At 50.7% G+C, this 14,851-nt stretch overlaps 2 pseudogenes; both read right to left on the reverse strand.

Moving 5' to 3' along the window:
* Positions 1 to 657: 657 nt before the first annotated feature.
* LOC135449683 (PHD finger protein 7-like) lies at positions 658 to 4,591 on the reverse strand (annotated as a pseudogene).
* A 428-nt stretch (positions 4,592 to 5,019) lies between these two features.
* Positions 5,020 to 6,584, reverse strand: LOC135449684 (PHD finger protein 7-like; annotated as a pseudogene).
* Between the last annotated feature and the right edge of the window lie 8,267 nt (positions 6,585 to 14,851).

The following is a 14,851-nucleotide window of genomic DNA, read 5'->3' on the forward strand; positions in this document are numbered from 1 at the left end:
ATTGATATGTCTATCTATCTATCTATGTAACTATCTATCTATCTATCTAATCTATCTAATCTATCTTTCTTAATCTATTTATATTATTTGATTATGTGTCTTTGATGAGTAAGGGTGATGGGGGTGTGGACAGGCTGACATTTGTTGCTGCTGTGTATTTGTGGCCGGCTGTAGGGCTTTTTTGCCCGCCGTTGTTGCTGCCAGACGTGTCTCATGCGAATCGGCCCAGGCTGGGAGCGGATGTCCATCGTGGATCCCTGGAAGATCCATGGAGGCCTGTATGGACGTTGTGGCCGTGGTGCTGGAGTGTTGGCAGCCAAAGTGCCCTCAGACAGCCCCAGCGCTGGCTGTGTGGAAGTGCTGGGGCTGCTTTCATCAGCACTCTGGGCTGGCCCAGTGTCAATCCTGCGGCGTTTTGTGGGTGGGCCGTAAGATACCGCTGAGGCACTGTCTTTGTTTGGATAGCCACGTTTGAAGGCACACCGAGGGCAAGAGGAAGAGCTGGTGGTCTTGGCAGGACACTTGCCCTGGGAGAGCTGTGGTGCTGCCTGGCTGGGAGTGCTGGGTTTGCAGGTGTCAGCACTGTGGGCTGGCCCATCCTGGATCCTGCAGGGTTCTGCAGGAGGGCTGTGCGTTGCCCCTGACTGTATTTCTTGCTCAGTGTGGCTCTGCCTTAAAGCCTGCTGAGGGCTGATGGAGCAGCAGCTCTTGAGGAGCACCGTGTCCTGGGACAGAGTCAGCAGTTCTGTGCTCGAGGTTTTGGGGCCCACAAGGTCTGATTTGCCAGTGGAACCTGCAAAGAGGGGCAGGCAGAAGGAAGGTTGTCAGGACAGTCCCCAGGCTGCAGGCAGAAGAGGCCGCTGTGGTATCCAGTGCCCTCCTGGAGCCAAGCTGTGTGCTGAGGGCCCTGGTGCCAGGCCCATCGTGGTCCCTGTGTGCCTTGCATAGTGCTGAATGCTTTGTTGCCTACCAGTGTCGGTGGCAGCACAGGTGCTGCACTCCCAGGAGCAGGTGCTGTTGCCCAAAGAGGAGCAGAGTTGGTGGATGCCCTCAGCGGCGCAGGAGCTGCAGAGCCGCAGTTGCCAGTGTCTGGAGGAGCAAGGAGGTGGTGAGGACAAGTGTCAGAGCAGGGAGTGCCTGGCAGAGGCCTTGTGCGTAACTCTACATCCCTGTGCCTGTGGGGAGACAGATCCCCCTCAGATGGCTGCACTGCTGCTTTGGCAGCTTACCCGTGTGCCTCGGTGTGCTCCCTGCCTCCTGGACAAAGGCACGTTGTGGCATCGCAGCGGCCATGCCTCTGATCTGAGGGTCCGACCTCTGGGTCAGTCTGCCATGATGGGGGTCTGCCAGAGAAGGAAGGGAAAGAGCTGAGCCCACATCAGGCAGATGCCTGCAGTCACTGCTCCTTTGCCTGTCCCATTTCCAGGGACTGGTTGGAGCTGAGGGCAAGAGGGACAGGCCAGAAGGTTAGAAAGCCTGGCAGGGCAATCCCTAGGCTGGCACTGTGCTTGTGCCTGGTGCCTTGTGAGCTGGGAGGAGAAAAGCCAACCTCTTAGAGAGTCGGATCCCCATGGCGAGCATTTCCGTCGTGAACGGCTCTTGTTTGAGGCAACGCGGGCATCGGAAGTCAATGCCAGCGTGCAGAGCCAGTCTCTGGATGCAGTGCCGGTGGAAGCGGGCGTCTTGGCACGCGGGACACCCCATGGTTTTGTAGGAGATGTCTTCCACCGTGTCCAGGCAGATGGCGCAGGTGTTGTCCTGGCTTGGACGTGGCCGCAGTGCCTGCTGTGGGCGGTGCTCCCAGCAGAAGGACCTGTGAGGAAGATGGAGGAGATGGGTGAGGGAAGGGTGAAGTGCAGAGCCCTTGGGCTGTGCTGGCAGTGTGGGTGCAGGAGGTGTGAGGGAGCCCCAGCCCCTGTGTGGGTTCTGTCCCTGTGTGTGACAGGTTGCTGGCAACCAGGGGTTCCCTCCTTATGCATTCACTCAAATGTAAAGGGCTTGGAGAGAAATGCAGGGCTTCCGAGGGTGAGGGTGGGCAGCCCTGACCTGTAGGCCCCGAAGTACTGGGTGACACATTGTCCGTCTGGGGCACAGGGCAGGTGGAAGGTGCGGTCGCAGCCGGTCTGGCAGCAGGTGATGGTGGCCCCCATCTTGCAGCAGATGAAGCAGGTCTGGAAAGAGCACAGCAGGCCCATGAATGTCAGGACTGGAGATTTGTGGTCTCTTTGCATCACCGGAGAGTGAGTGGGATGTGGGCAGAGCCCGCTCAGAGCCCCAGAGCCACGTGCACACGAGGCCCCTGGAAGTGCCAGGCCTGGGGCTTCTTTGCTGGGGAGCAGGAGCTGGTGAAGCCTCTCCTGGTGCAAAGCTGCCTGCTCCTCCTGCCAGGTCATCCCCACCTTCTTGGTTGCTTCCATGATGATGCGCCTGGTGTCCGCCACGAGAAAGTGTCCAGTGTCCTCGTGTGGGTAAAGCCCAGTGGCGAGGATCTGCAAGGCAGGGAAGGCCGAGAGCTTGTTAGGTCAGGGCGGCAGGGCCCTTGTGGGCTGAAAGCTGGAGGGAGCCCCAAGAGAATTCACCTGGCAGTAGGTGTGGACACAGAGCTTGAACTTCATTCTCTTGTCCCCGCAGATGTCGTTGTCCTGGGTGTGGTGGCACAGCATGCAGGCTGCAGAGACAGAGCAAGTGCCCCGGGCATGAGCAGGTCTGTGGGGCTGGGCAAGTGTCCATGCAGGATCAGCCCCATGGCCCTGCAGGGTCTGTGCCGTGCTGGCTGAAGGGCAGGGCAGGTCAGGCATGGGTGCCCCAGCAAGTGCCCAGAGCTCAGCCCAGTGTGGGAGCTCCTGCCTGGGCCTGGAATGAAGTTGGCTCCTCGGTGGCTTCCCTGCAATGCCCTGTGCCAGTGCCAGGGAGCTGTGGGGAGGCAGGGTTCTGCTGTCACCTTTTTCCTTGGGGACAGTTTCTGGCCGTGCCCTCTTGGATCCTGAGGAGGTTGATGGTGAGCGGCTGGAGCGTCTCTTGCGCTGCCCTGCTGGCATTTCTCCTCCTGACGCGTGTTCACTAATCCTGAGTGAAGAGACAGATGTGGGTGAGCTGTGTCAGAGGCAATAGAAGCCTCTGACTTACCGTGATGCCTGAGCAGCCTCAGGCAAACACCTTCTCCACGATCTCTCTTCGACTCTGAGGGTGGTGTTGATGTGCAGGCGTTTTTTGTGCCTTTGGCCCAGGTGATGATGTCACTGGGGCCACTGTGACATGGGCAGCACTGATGTGTGGTGATGGGCAATGGTGGTGCCATGCCCATCCCAAGTGGTGATTTTGCAGTATTGGCTTCTTTGGAGGGGATGGGGATTAACTTCTTCTGGGAGCAAATTTTGTATTTGTGACCAAATGAACGTGGGTGAGCCAGGGCTGTGTGAGGCTTGGCGGAGCAGGAGTGGTGAGGCCTGTCGTGCTGCTGAGCCCCAGCTCTCCAGGGAGCAGGCTGGTGGCAACATGTGCTGGCAGGGGACACAGGTGGGACAGCAGATCCCCGGATGGCAGGGAGAGGCCAGAGCTGACACCAAGTGTGCTGGGTGTGGGATGGTTCCCCTGGCAAGGGAACTCCTGTGTGGGTGCTGGCAGGTCACTCCTTGGTGGGTCCTGGAGGAGCAGCTCCTCACCATCCACCGTGAGCACAGTCGCGGATGGATATGGCTGGCGCGACCAGGGTGAAGGAGGACCCAAGGCACTGGGGCAAATCCAACTGAGTTTATTTGGGGGAAGCCCGAGGGTCCAAGGAGGGAGGGAAGCAGGAGTACAAGTGCAGTCGAAGGGAGCCCGTGTCCGGGTGAGCTTGAGCCACAAAGTGGTGTGGGAAGGATGTTTATAAAGGGGAAAGGATAGACAGTGTCAGGGTACAAATCGAGGAGCAGTGGGGAGAGGGCTCAGCGGAGGGGACAAGGTGGGGTGATGGGGGGCACACCTATGAGGATGTGGGGAGAGGGTGGTGTGGTTGCAGAGTCTGGTGGGGGAATGAGAAAGAGGGAATATTCCAGAAGGGAGGGAGTGGACTAGAGGTGATTGATGTTCATACAGTAGAATCCTCCCAGGGTGCCTCTGCCCCATCTTCCCTTTCCCCTCCTCCCACAGGAATGTGCTGCCAACCCTGGGGACGTAGATCCGTGTTCGTTACACTGAGAGAAGCTTGAAGGAAGTTTAAATAAAATTACTTGGAAATACATACGAATTCTCTTAGTGTAAAAAAACTTTATTTATTGCGAAAGTTTATCTGTCAATGTATTTATGTATCTATGTATGAATGTATGTATGTATGTACTTATCTATCTAACTATCTATCTGTCTACCTATCTATCGATATGTCTATCTATCTATCTATATAACTATCTATCTAATCCATCTATCTTTCTTTCTTAATCTATTCATATTATTTGATTATGTGTCTTTGATGAGTAAGGGTGATGGGGGTGTGGACAGGCTGACATTTGGTGCTGCTGTGTATTTGTGGCCGGCTGTAGGGCTTTTTTGCCCGCCGTTGTTGCTGCCAGACGTGTCTCATGCGAATCGGCCCAGGCTGGGAGCGGATGTCCATCGTGGATCCCTGGAAGATCCATGAAGGCCTGTATGGACGTTGTGGCCGTGGTGCTGGAGTGTTGGCAGCCAAAGTGCCCTCAGACAGCCCCAGCGCTGGCTGTGTGGAAGTGCTGGGTGTTTCATCATGCCACCTGCGGGTTTGTGGTGGGCCGTTAGATTCCGTTTTGTGAGGCCTAGATCCGCTGGATGTCTGTGGATAGCCACGTTTGAAGGCACACCGAGGGCAAGAGGAAGAGCTGGTGGTCTTGGCAGGACACTTGCCCTGGGAGAGCTGTGGTGCTGCCTGGCTGGGAGTGCTGGGTTTGCAGGTGTCAGCACTGTGGGCTGGCCCATCCTGGATCCTGCAGGGTTCTGCAGGGGGATGGGGCTGTCGCAGCTTCTGCCCCTGACATGCACATTTCTCTGACTCAGGTGTGGCTGTGCTTCCTAAAGCCTGCTTAAGCAGGGCTGATGGAGCAGCAGCTCTTGAGGAGCACCGTGTCCTGGGACAGAGTCAGCAGTTCTGTGCTCGAGGTTTTGGGGCCCACAAGGTCTGATTTGCCAGTGGAACCTGCAAAGAGGGGCAGGCAGAAGGAAGGGTGTCAGGACAGTCCCCAGGCTGCAGGCAGAAGAGGCCGCTGTGGTATCCAGTGCCCTCCTGGAGCCAAGCTGTGTGCTGAGGGCCCTGGTGCCAGGCCCATCGTGGTCCCTGTGTGCCTTGCATAGTGCTGAATGCTTTGTTGCCTACCAGTGTCGGTGGCAGCACAGGTGCTGCACTCCCAGGAGCAGGTGCTGTTGTCCAAAGAGGAGCAGAGTTGGTGGATGCCCTCAGCAGCGCAGGAGCTGCAGAGCCGCAGTTGCCAGTGTCTGGAGGAGCAAGGAGGTGGTGAGGACAAAGTGTCAGAGCAGGGAGTGCCTGGCAGAGGCCTTGTGCGTAATTCTACATCCCTGTGCCTGTGGGGAGACAGATCCCCCTCAGATGGCTGCACTGCTGCTTTGGCAGCTTACCCGTGTGCCTCGGTGTGCTCCCTGCCTCCTGGACAAAGGCACGTTGTGGCATCGCAGCGGCCATGCCTCTGATCTGAGGGTCCGACCTCTGGGTCAGTCTGCCATGATGGGGGTCTGCCAGAGAAGGAAGGGAAAGAGCTGAGCCCACATCAGGCAGATCCCTGCAGTCACTGCTCCTTTGCCTGTCCCATTTCCAGGGACTGGTTGGAGCTGAGGGCAAGAGGGACAGGCCAGAAAGTTGAAAGCCTGGCAGGGCAATCCCTAGGCTGGCCCTGTGCTTGTGCCTGGTGCCTTGTGAGCTGGGAGGAGAAAAGCCAACCTCTTAGAGAGTCGGATCCCCATGGCGAGCATTTCCGTCGTGAACGGCTCTTGTTTGAGGCAACGCGGGCATCGGAAGTCAATGCCAGCGTGCAGAGCCAGTCTCTGGATGCAGTGCCGGTGGAAGCGGGCATCTTGGCACGCAGGACACCCCATGGTTTTGTAGGAGATGTTGTCTTCCACCGTGTCCAGGCAGATGGCGCAGGTGTTGTCCTGGCTTGGACGTGGCCGCAGTGCCTGCTGTGGGCGGTGCTCCCAGCAGAAGGACCTGTGAGGAAGATGGAGGAGATGGGTGAGGGAAGGGTGAAGTGCAGAGCCCTTGGGCTGTGCTGGCAGTGTGGGTGCAGGAGGTGTGAGGGAGCCCCAGCCCCTGTGTGTGTTCTGTCCCTTTGTGTGACAGGTTGCTGGCAACCAGGGGTTCCCGCCTTATACATTCACTCAAATGTAAAGGGCTTGGAGAGAAATGCAGGGCTTCCGAGGGTGAGGGTGGGCAGCCCTGACCTGTAGGCCCCGAAGTACTGGGTGACACATTGTCCGTCTGGGGCACAGGGCAGGTGGAAGGTGCGGTCGCAGCCGGTCTGGCAGCAGGTGATGGTGGCCCCCATCTTGCAGCAGATGAAGCAGGTCTGGAAAGAGCACAGCAGGCCCATGAATGTCAGGACTGGAGATTTGTGGTCTCTTTGCATCACCGGAGAGTGAGTGGGATGTGGGCAGAGCCCGCTCAGAGCCCCAGAGCCACATGCCCCCGAGGCCCCTGGAAGTGCCAGGCCTGGGGCTTCTTTGCTGGGGAGCAGGAGGAGCTGGCGAAGCCTCTCCTGGTGCAAAGCTGCCTGCTCCTCCTACCAGGTCATCCCCACCTTCTTGGTTGCTTCCATGATGATGCGCCTGGTGTCCGCCACGAGACAGTGTCCAGTGTCCTCGCGTGGGTAAAGCCCAGTGGCGAGGATCTGCAAGGCAGGGAAGGCCGGGAGCTTGTTAGGCCAGGGCGGCAGGGCCCTTGTGGGCTGAAAGCTGGAGGGAGCGCCAGGAGAATTCACCTGGCAGTAGGTGTGGACACAGAGCTTGAACTTCATTTTCTTGTCCCCGCAGATGTCGTTGTCCTGAGTGTGGTGGCACAGCATGCAGGCTGCAGAGACAGAGCAAGTGCCCTGGGCATGAGCAGGTCTGTGGGGCTGGGCAAGTGTCCATGCAGGATCAGCCCCATGGCCCTGCAGGGTCTGTGCTGCGCTGGCTGAAGGGCAGGGCAGGTCAGGCATGGGTGCCCCAGCAAGTGCCCAGAGCTCAGCCCAGTGTGGGAGCTCCTGCCTGGGCCTGGCATGGATTTGGCTTCTCACTGACTTCCTTGCAATGCCCTGTGCCAGTGCCAGGGAGTTGTGGAGTGGGAGGCTTCTGCTCTTACCTTTTTCCTTGGGGACAGTTTCTGGCCGTGCCCTCTTGGATCCTGAGGAGGTTGATGGTGAGCGGCTGGAGCGTCTCTTGCGCTGCCCTGCTGGCATTTCTCCTCTTCACACTCTGCACTAATCCTAAGTCAGGGGAGAGATGTGTGTGAGCTATGTCAGAGGCAGCAGAAGCCTCTGACTTACCCTGGTGCCTGAGCAGTCTCAGGCAAGCTCCTTCTCCACGACCTCTCCTCGACTCTGAGGGTGGTGTTGATGTGCAGGCGTTTTTTGTGCCTTTGGCCCAGGTGATGATGTCACTGGGCCACTGTGACATGGGCAGCACTGATGTGTGGTGATGGGTAATGGTGGTGCCATGCCCATCCCAAGTGGTGATGTTGCAGTATTGGCTTCTTTGGAGGAGATGGGATTAACTTCTTCTGGGAGTGAATTTTGTGTTTGTGTGACTAAATGAATGTGGGTGAGCCAGGGCTGTGTGAGGCTTGGCGGAGCAGGAGTGGTGAGGCCTGTTGTGCTGCTGAGCCCCAGCTCTCCAGGGAGCAGGCTGGTGGCAACATGTGCTGGCAGGGGACACAGGTGGGACAGCAGATTCCTGGATCCCAGCCCACAGCTGACACCAAGTCTTCTGGGTGCACAAGTCCAACTTTGTGCTGCTGCACTCAGTGTTGCAACTCCTGAGGCAGCTGGTTGTGAGCCAGACTGGCCTTTTCATCACCTGTAGGATTTGTTGTAACTTGTTATGTCGATTAAGATGTGTCATGCCGCAAGTCTTTGTCCTGTCATCTCCTCTGCCAACTCTTATATCCAAGCAAGTTTCAGACCAGGATGTGTTCAATGTCCCATCAGAATTCTCATCTCCAAGGACGTAAAAACCTTCGCAGTCCTAGTGTCTACTCCTTCCCTGTCAGGCACTCAGCTCCGACCCACAGCAGTCTCAGGTCATGGTGTGTGTACGGGGAATTTCATCTGGAATGCTGATGTGTGGAAAAGGATCTGGGGGTGGTGGTTGATAGCACCTGAATGTGAGGTGGCACGTGCCCGTGTGGCCAAGCAGGCATTTGGCAGCTGGCCCTGTAGCAGCACTGGTGTGGGCAGCAGGAGCAGAGCAGTTCTCAGCCCCCTCTGCTTGGGCTACTGAGGCACCTTGAATTCCCAATTTGGTTTTGAGCCCCTTACGGTAAGAAAGCCATTGAGGTCCTTCTGCATGGTCAGAGAATGGAATGGAGCTGGGGTATGATCTGGAGCAGACATTTGATGATGAGCAGCTGAGGAGGATATAGGGCTCAGCCTCAAAAAAAGGTGGCTTGGAGGGGATCTTGCTGTTGGACAATTGCTTGGAATGACCTTGGAGCCATTTGGGGTTTGTGTCTTGTCTTAGTGAACAGGTTTGTGTATTTATGAAACAAACAGCAAATGTACGAGGTTAGTACTGAGATGCTAACATTTAGCACAATGTTTTGAATAAATAAGAAGCAGATGAGAATTAAATTCAAGTCTCAGTGGTGGTCACTACCAAAGGTTAGTTTGCTGATAAATGATCTTGTATTTATTAATGTCAGTCAAGAACTTTGTTAAGGCACACTGAATTGGAAGACTTACGAAGAGTTTTCATACTCTTGGAGGTCAACTCTTGCCCTCATTTTTGTGTACTCCGGCTTTCATATGATTTTATCTCATGGGACTGCACATGTGGAACTTGGTATCATTGTCCCAGCAGTCCCAGGAGACCTGAAGGAGGTGGCTTTGTTCCCTCTTTGGGCAGCTGGGATGTGCAGGGGGAGCTGCATCTGTATGCCCAGATGGCACCCATATCCTGGCCACAGCTTCTGTGAGAAAAGAGATTTATTCACATGAAGTGGTAATACCATCATACACACCTGATGTGAGAGACATGCACAGAAACCCTCAAACAGCTTCTTTATTCCATTCCTCACCCCACTCCTCTTTCACGTGGAACTAGAGAAATCCGAACTATGTGTTTCTTGCATATTGGTTTTCTTAGTACCACTTAAAAAGTATAGTTCAACACCTAATATTCTTTAAATAAAGTATATCAACAATAACTACGACTAACTTACAGTCTGACAAATCATAGTAAAACAATTAATATTAAATATACTAAATACTCACTCAAATATCTGTAATTTCTGATATATTTCAACCAAATAATTAAAATCTAATAGCACTCATAAACACTCTCACAAAGATTTTAAAAAATCACACTGTATTTACGAAAAAAATTCATAGTCATTATTATAAATCATAAAAGAAAAATAACAATCATCCATCCCTTCATAATAGAAAAACTCACCACAATATGGAAAGAAGACATACTATCCAATACTTGCACGGGTATGGGGATAAGCTTTCCTCCTTTGCTATATAATCTCATTTTCCCCTCAAATCCTGAATTCCTGACCCGTTTACTACTGCTGACCTATTTACTGGTCTGCTGAAAGTGGGGGCTTTCGCATGCAGTGGTGTGATTTATGTGCCACCTTGCAGTCATGCCTTTATAACTCTGGCAGTACACACCCAGGTTTGGATGTGACCAGTTTTTTTCATGCACAGATTAATAAAAATGTGTTTTGAGTCTGTCTGACACGGTTACATGGCTGGAAAAAAAGAAATAGTGAAGGTTGAGGAGTTGTTGGCAGGAATTGTTTTAAAATCTGCATTTCACAGATGTAATGGGCATGATTAAATAGTTTAGTCATAGGTAAATGCAATGGGAACAGTGATCCTTCATGTTATATCCAATTACATCATTCCTCCCAATGACATTCTGTGCAGTTCCCAATGTTTTCCTTTAGGAAATACAGAGCATAAATAAAACATTTTGCTGTGTAGCAAATGGCAACAGCAAATTTTGTAAGAAGATGTAAGAAAGAATGTTTTTTGTAAGAAAATTTGGAGTGAATGTTGTGCTGTTCATCTGTATTTTATCCTTTCTCCAGGACAACTGAACTTTCCCAGGATGTTTTTCTTTCCCTGACTCTTTCTGTGCCTCATCCATTACATTCTCTAAACCTCACTTAAAAGAAAATTTCATTCATTACAACTTCATCACCTTTAATTTCTAAAAGGTCTGTCTAATTATATCCTTAAAAACCTTGGCAGAGGCACCTCAGACATTCTTGAGTTTATCTGGGAATAGTTTTGGGCGTGTTTTCCATGTCTGGGTAGCATCTAGGGACTGCTTTTACAGATGAATTAATGGCAGGTTCTTGCCTGGGCACAGCAGGGATGGCGCAGTTCTGCTTGGGAGATCCCAAAATTCTGAGTGAACGTGGCTGGCATTGAATTTCCTACCTTCAGACCCAGCAGTGCCAACTTTCTCAAGAGCAAAAGGAGCACATTCCTGTGTGTTTGATTTCTGCTCTTCCAAAACTATGAAAGACACAAGATGAAGGAATATCCCAGGCTTTTTTGTTATCTTAGGAAGTTGATCTCTTTGAAGCCACCTGATGACATGTCATGAAGCAGTGAACTGTTTGTTGGACATGGTTGGTGTTCCTAAACCAGGCAGAGGACATCAAAAGCAGTCCATTACACTGACTCAGATTCCATTGCCTGGCACACTCCCCAGGCCAAACTTCTCCTCTTTTAAACCAAATTTATTCCAAATATGATTAGAATTGCTTGCCCTATGGAAAGTTTACCCCAACATAAGGCTTAAAGGCTTTGAAACAAACCTTTTTCTTCAGTGCAGGAAAAACGTGCCTTTTATTGTAGACTTACAAAACCCAGCAGATTTTTTTTCCTGGGCTAGAGGTGTGTGTAAATCACAGGGTTGGGATAGGGTGGCAGGGAGGGGGTGATGGTTTCTTGGGTCTCTCTAGGGAAATCTGCTTTTTTTCCCATTGTCTGCTCATCCCAGCTGGTTTGTATCACCTCCAGTGTTTTGCAAGGACTATTTATTTCTACTACTTGTAAACCATTTTTCCTTCATGCAGATCTTCCCTCAAAATGACCTTTTCTCTTTTCTTTGTATACAGATTACTCAGCCCAGCATCCTCTCAGGCCTAGGATGCACTGTGGTTGCACCCTCTGTTATCATTTCCCAGATCTCATGTCTCTTGGTTTCCTTTCCTGGGGGGAGCCTTATGATAAAAATTCAGTATCTGGAGTGGGGTGTTACAAATGTGTTTTAAGAAATGACCAGATGAACTCAGTGCTACCTGGTGCTAAACACTGCTCTTCCTGGATCTCACAGAATCCTTGAGTGGTTTGTGTGCTGCAGCTGCCTTGGCCAAATTCTCTCTGCATCTTACTTCCCAAAGAGACAATCTGTGCTATCCAACAGCCCCAGTCCCAGCAGCCAGCTGTACCCCACCCTACCCTCAGCCAAACACACATAACTCAATAATGGCACACATTTATAACATTCCTGCTCAGTGCCTGGGCTTGCAGGTTCTGACTCAACACTGCAACTCCTTTCTCAGCAGCTGCCTGGGAGTAGTTGGTATTTACAGACCCACAGGGCAAAAAAAGAGATTGACGTGCTCCTGTCAGCCTTGCTCTCGCTGAAGATGGGCTGCAAATGCTACAGAGGCAGTGGTGAAGCAATCTGAAAATAATAGGTCCATGATAAATTAATTGCAATTTTAAGTTTGTTGTTCTCCATTAGGAATCCCAAAGAAATCAAGAGGCACTGTGTATGTAACACAGGTGATATATTTCCAGGTGAGGAAACAGGGTTAACAGAGCTTTTAAGGACTCACATCTGGGTGAAGAAAAACCTCTGTCATGGAGCAGAGGTGAGGGATACTGAGAGGGTCATTCAAAAGTGGTGATTTTTGCATTGCATGTATCATTGTCTCTGGGAACATAAGCTTCTCCTCAGGGATTTTGTGGAAACCATGCTGAGTTCTGTTTCTTTGGGGTAAGAGTTTTCAGTTAATTTTGAGATTTTTGGTTAATGCACGAAAGACTGTGGTGGTTTTAGTGTTGGTTAATTTCTAGTGTATTTACTTGCTGTGAGGTGGGATTAGGAGAAAGGTAAAGTAGGTTTAAAATTTTAAAGGGTATAAAGAAAATTTTATTAGGAGTAACTAAGAGTAATAAAAATTAGAACAAAACTTTTAGAACACTGTGCTTAATAACTTTTTTCTTACTGATACTGTAAAGAAACAAAAGTTACAATTTTAGTTAGTAAACTACTTTTAGAATTTTTTTTTTTTTTGTTAGGGAGAGGAGTTCTTTTTGTTTCTGGTATTGAGATTTCTCTATAAGAAAAGACCAGTTCTTTTGTTATTTCAGTTAATAATAAATGCACTTTTACCCTCACCCCCAGTTTGTTACCCATTCTGTGCATTATCTGAGTGCTTTGATGCTGTAGTGTCTTGGAGTCCAGTCTGTTTGGCTTCTTCTAAAATGTGCCCAAAGCACCCAAACAACACCCCCACATGTCAGTGCCTGTGTTTGGGCAGAGCTGGGTGATGTCTCCTGGGATCATCTCCTGCCTGAGGAAGAGGAGAGGCTTCTCACAGCAGGCTCCCTGCACGTGGCCCTGCCAGCAGTCAGCTTTCCCTCAGAGCCACAAATCCTGCTGAGCCTGGAGGGAGCAGAAGCTCAGATAAACGTGATTAAGGCACTCTTAATTCAGGGGGCAGGTTCTCCCTCCCTATAACCTCACAGCAGAGGTGAATATTGCAGTGATGCTGCACATCCCATGGCTTCTGTCCTCCCTTACAACACCTCACTGGTGGGACACCTCTCAAAGAATAACCTTTCATTTTCCAGTAGATATTTTCAACCAGACTAGAAATTTAATTTATTACATTCATAAACTCTTGAATAGGATTCTTGAATAGGACTCTTGAATCCCCACCCTGTGCCTGAGAGCAGTGTCCAAACCCTCCCGGAGCTGTGGCAGCCTTGGGGCCCTGACCATTCCCTGTTCTGAAGTACAGGACACATTTTACAGTGCTGGAGGTCTGTTCAGAACCAGGATATGAGATTGGCATCCCCAGATAAGAAGCAGAAAACAGGAGGCCATGTAAGGAGTGAAAATGCTCCTTCAGTAAGGCTTTGCCCTCTGTGGGTAAAGAAGACAATCCATTCCGGAGAACTGGTGGTGCATTTGATAAAAATCCTCATTGGCTTGTTTTTCATTCCTCCCTCAACAAGCAGTTGGAACATGGAATGCTGCAGCCTCCCAGAAGCTGGAACTCCACAAGTTTTTTAGCTGGCATTTTCCTCTTGATGGTTCAGCTTATGATGTCGAGTTGGATGTGAGCAGCAGCCCTGGTTTTATGAGGGTGGGTCAGGTTGAAGGCAGTGGAGTTGCACTGTGCAGGAGCAGGCATTTATAAACAGGGATATTATCAGGAGCAGCAAAGTTTGCTGGAGAAACACAACCAAGCTTGCAAGTCCTGAGTTTTAGTACTGGAAAACATAAATTATACTGCTAAATTTTGTTTTAAAATTTTGTTTTCATGAGGAAACAAAACTGCACCCAATGACCACCCGACCTAGTCCCAGGGTGACAAAATCCTAAAAGATTAGTATCTTAAATTTTTCTAGGAATTTCTCTGCAAATGTCCATGCCTTCTCTTTCAGCCTGCCCCTAAGAGGGTGGAGAGTGCTGATACCCTTTTACAAATAGGATTTTGGAGGCACAGAGGAGCTGAACTGCTTCTTGTCACACATGAAGTCTGCTCCAGAGCATGGAGACTTGGCTTTGATTTGCAAAGCCCAGCCCTCTGCACTAACCAGGGCACAGTATTTCCTTGTTCTTCTGCCTTCTGAAAGGGCCACTGAGGGTTTGGCTAAGAGCCCTTTTTAATAAATGGGGGCAAAAAGAGAAAGGAGAATGAACACTTTGGCTTATCAAGTGTTGTTTGCTGAAACTGAGCACTGGATTGTGGCTCCCAGATCAGAGGTTGGCTCTGTTGTGTGTTTGTATGCTGTCTAACACAGTGGATAATTAGTCCCAGTTGGGATACTTTGGATGTACAAATTATGCAAATGCATTTACTACAAATAATAAAAACACTTAAAAAAATGGGCAAACTCTCTCCTGCTGTCTAAAATGGTTTTTCATTTGGGTCTCAGCATTTACAGTTAAAATTCAAATCATTCATTCTATAGAGCAGCCTTTGCCTTCAGGTTTCCTAATCATCTCCTCTGGGAAAGTAATAAAATACATTTTTCCAATTATTTTCATTACAGTTTTTCTAGATAAAAGAGGATTTATTCCCAGTCTTGATCTATCAATTGTTGCTTGATCTCTTCAAAACCCACTCTCATTCTGCTCAGGGCTGGCACAGCTGTGTAATCAGTTGTGAACAGAATTGTTGCTCATGGGTGATGAGGCCAGGTAAAAATGTGAGCAGTCAAGAAGAGACTTAGATGTTAAAAAAATGCTTGGTTTGATCTTTGCTGCCAGTACTCTGATGATGGGATCAGGTTTAGGCCAGTGACATAAGTTTTCAAAGCCCTTGTCCAAAGCCCCTCTTGAGCTCTCTTGGAGCCCCTCTGGGCACTGCAAGGGGCTCTGAGGTGTCCCTGGATCCTTTTCCAGGTGAACACTTCCCAGTCTGCCCTTGTAG

This window comes from Zonotrichia leucophrys, chromosome 6, assembly GCF_028769735.1.
Source record: "Zonotrichia leucophrys gambelii isolate GWCS_2022_RI chromosome 6, RI_Zleu_2.0, whole genome shotgun sequence".
Classification (NCBI taxonomy): Eukaryota; Metazoa; Chordata; class Aves; order Passeriformes; family Passerellidae; genus Zonotrichia; species Zonotrichia leucophrys.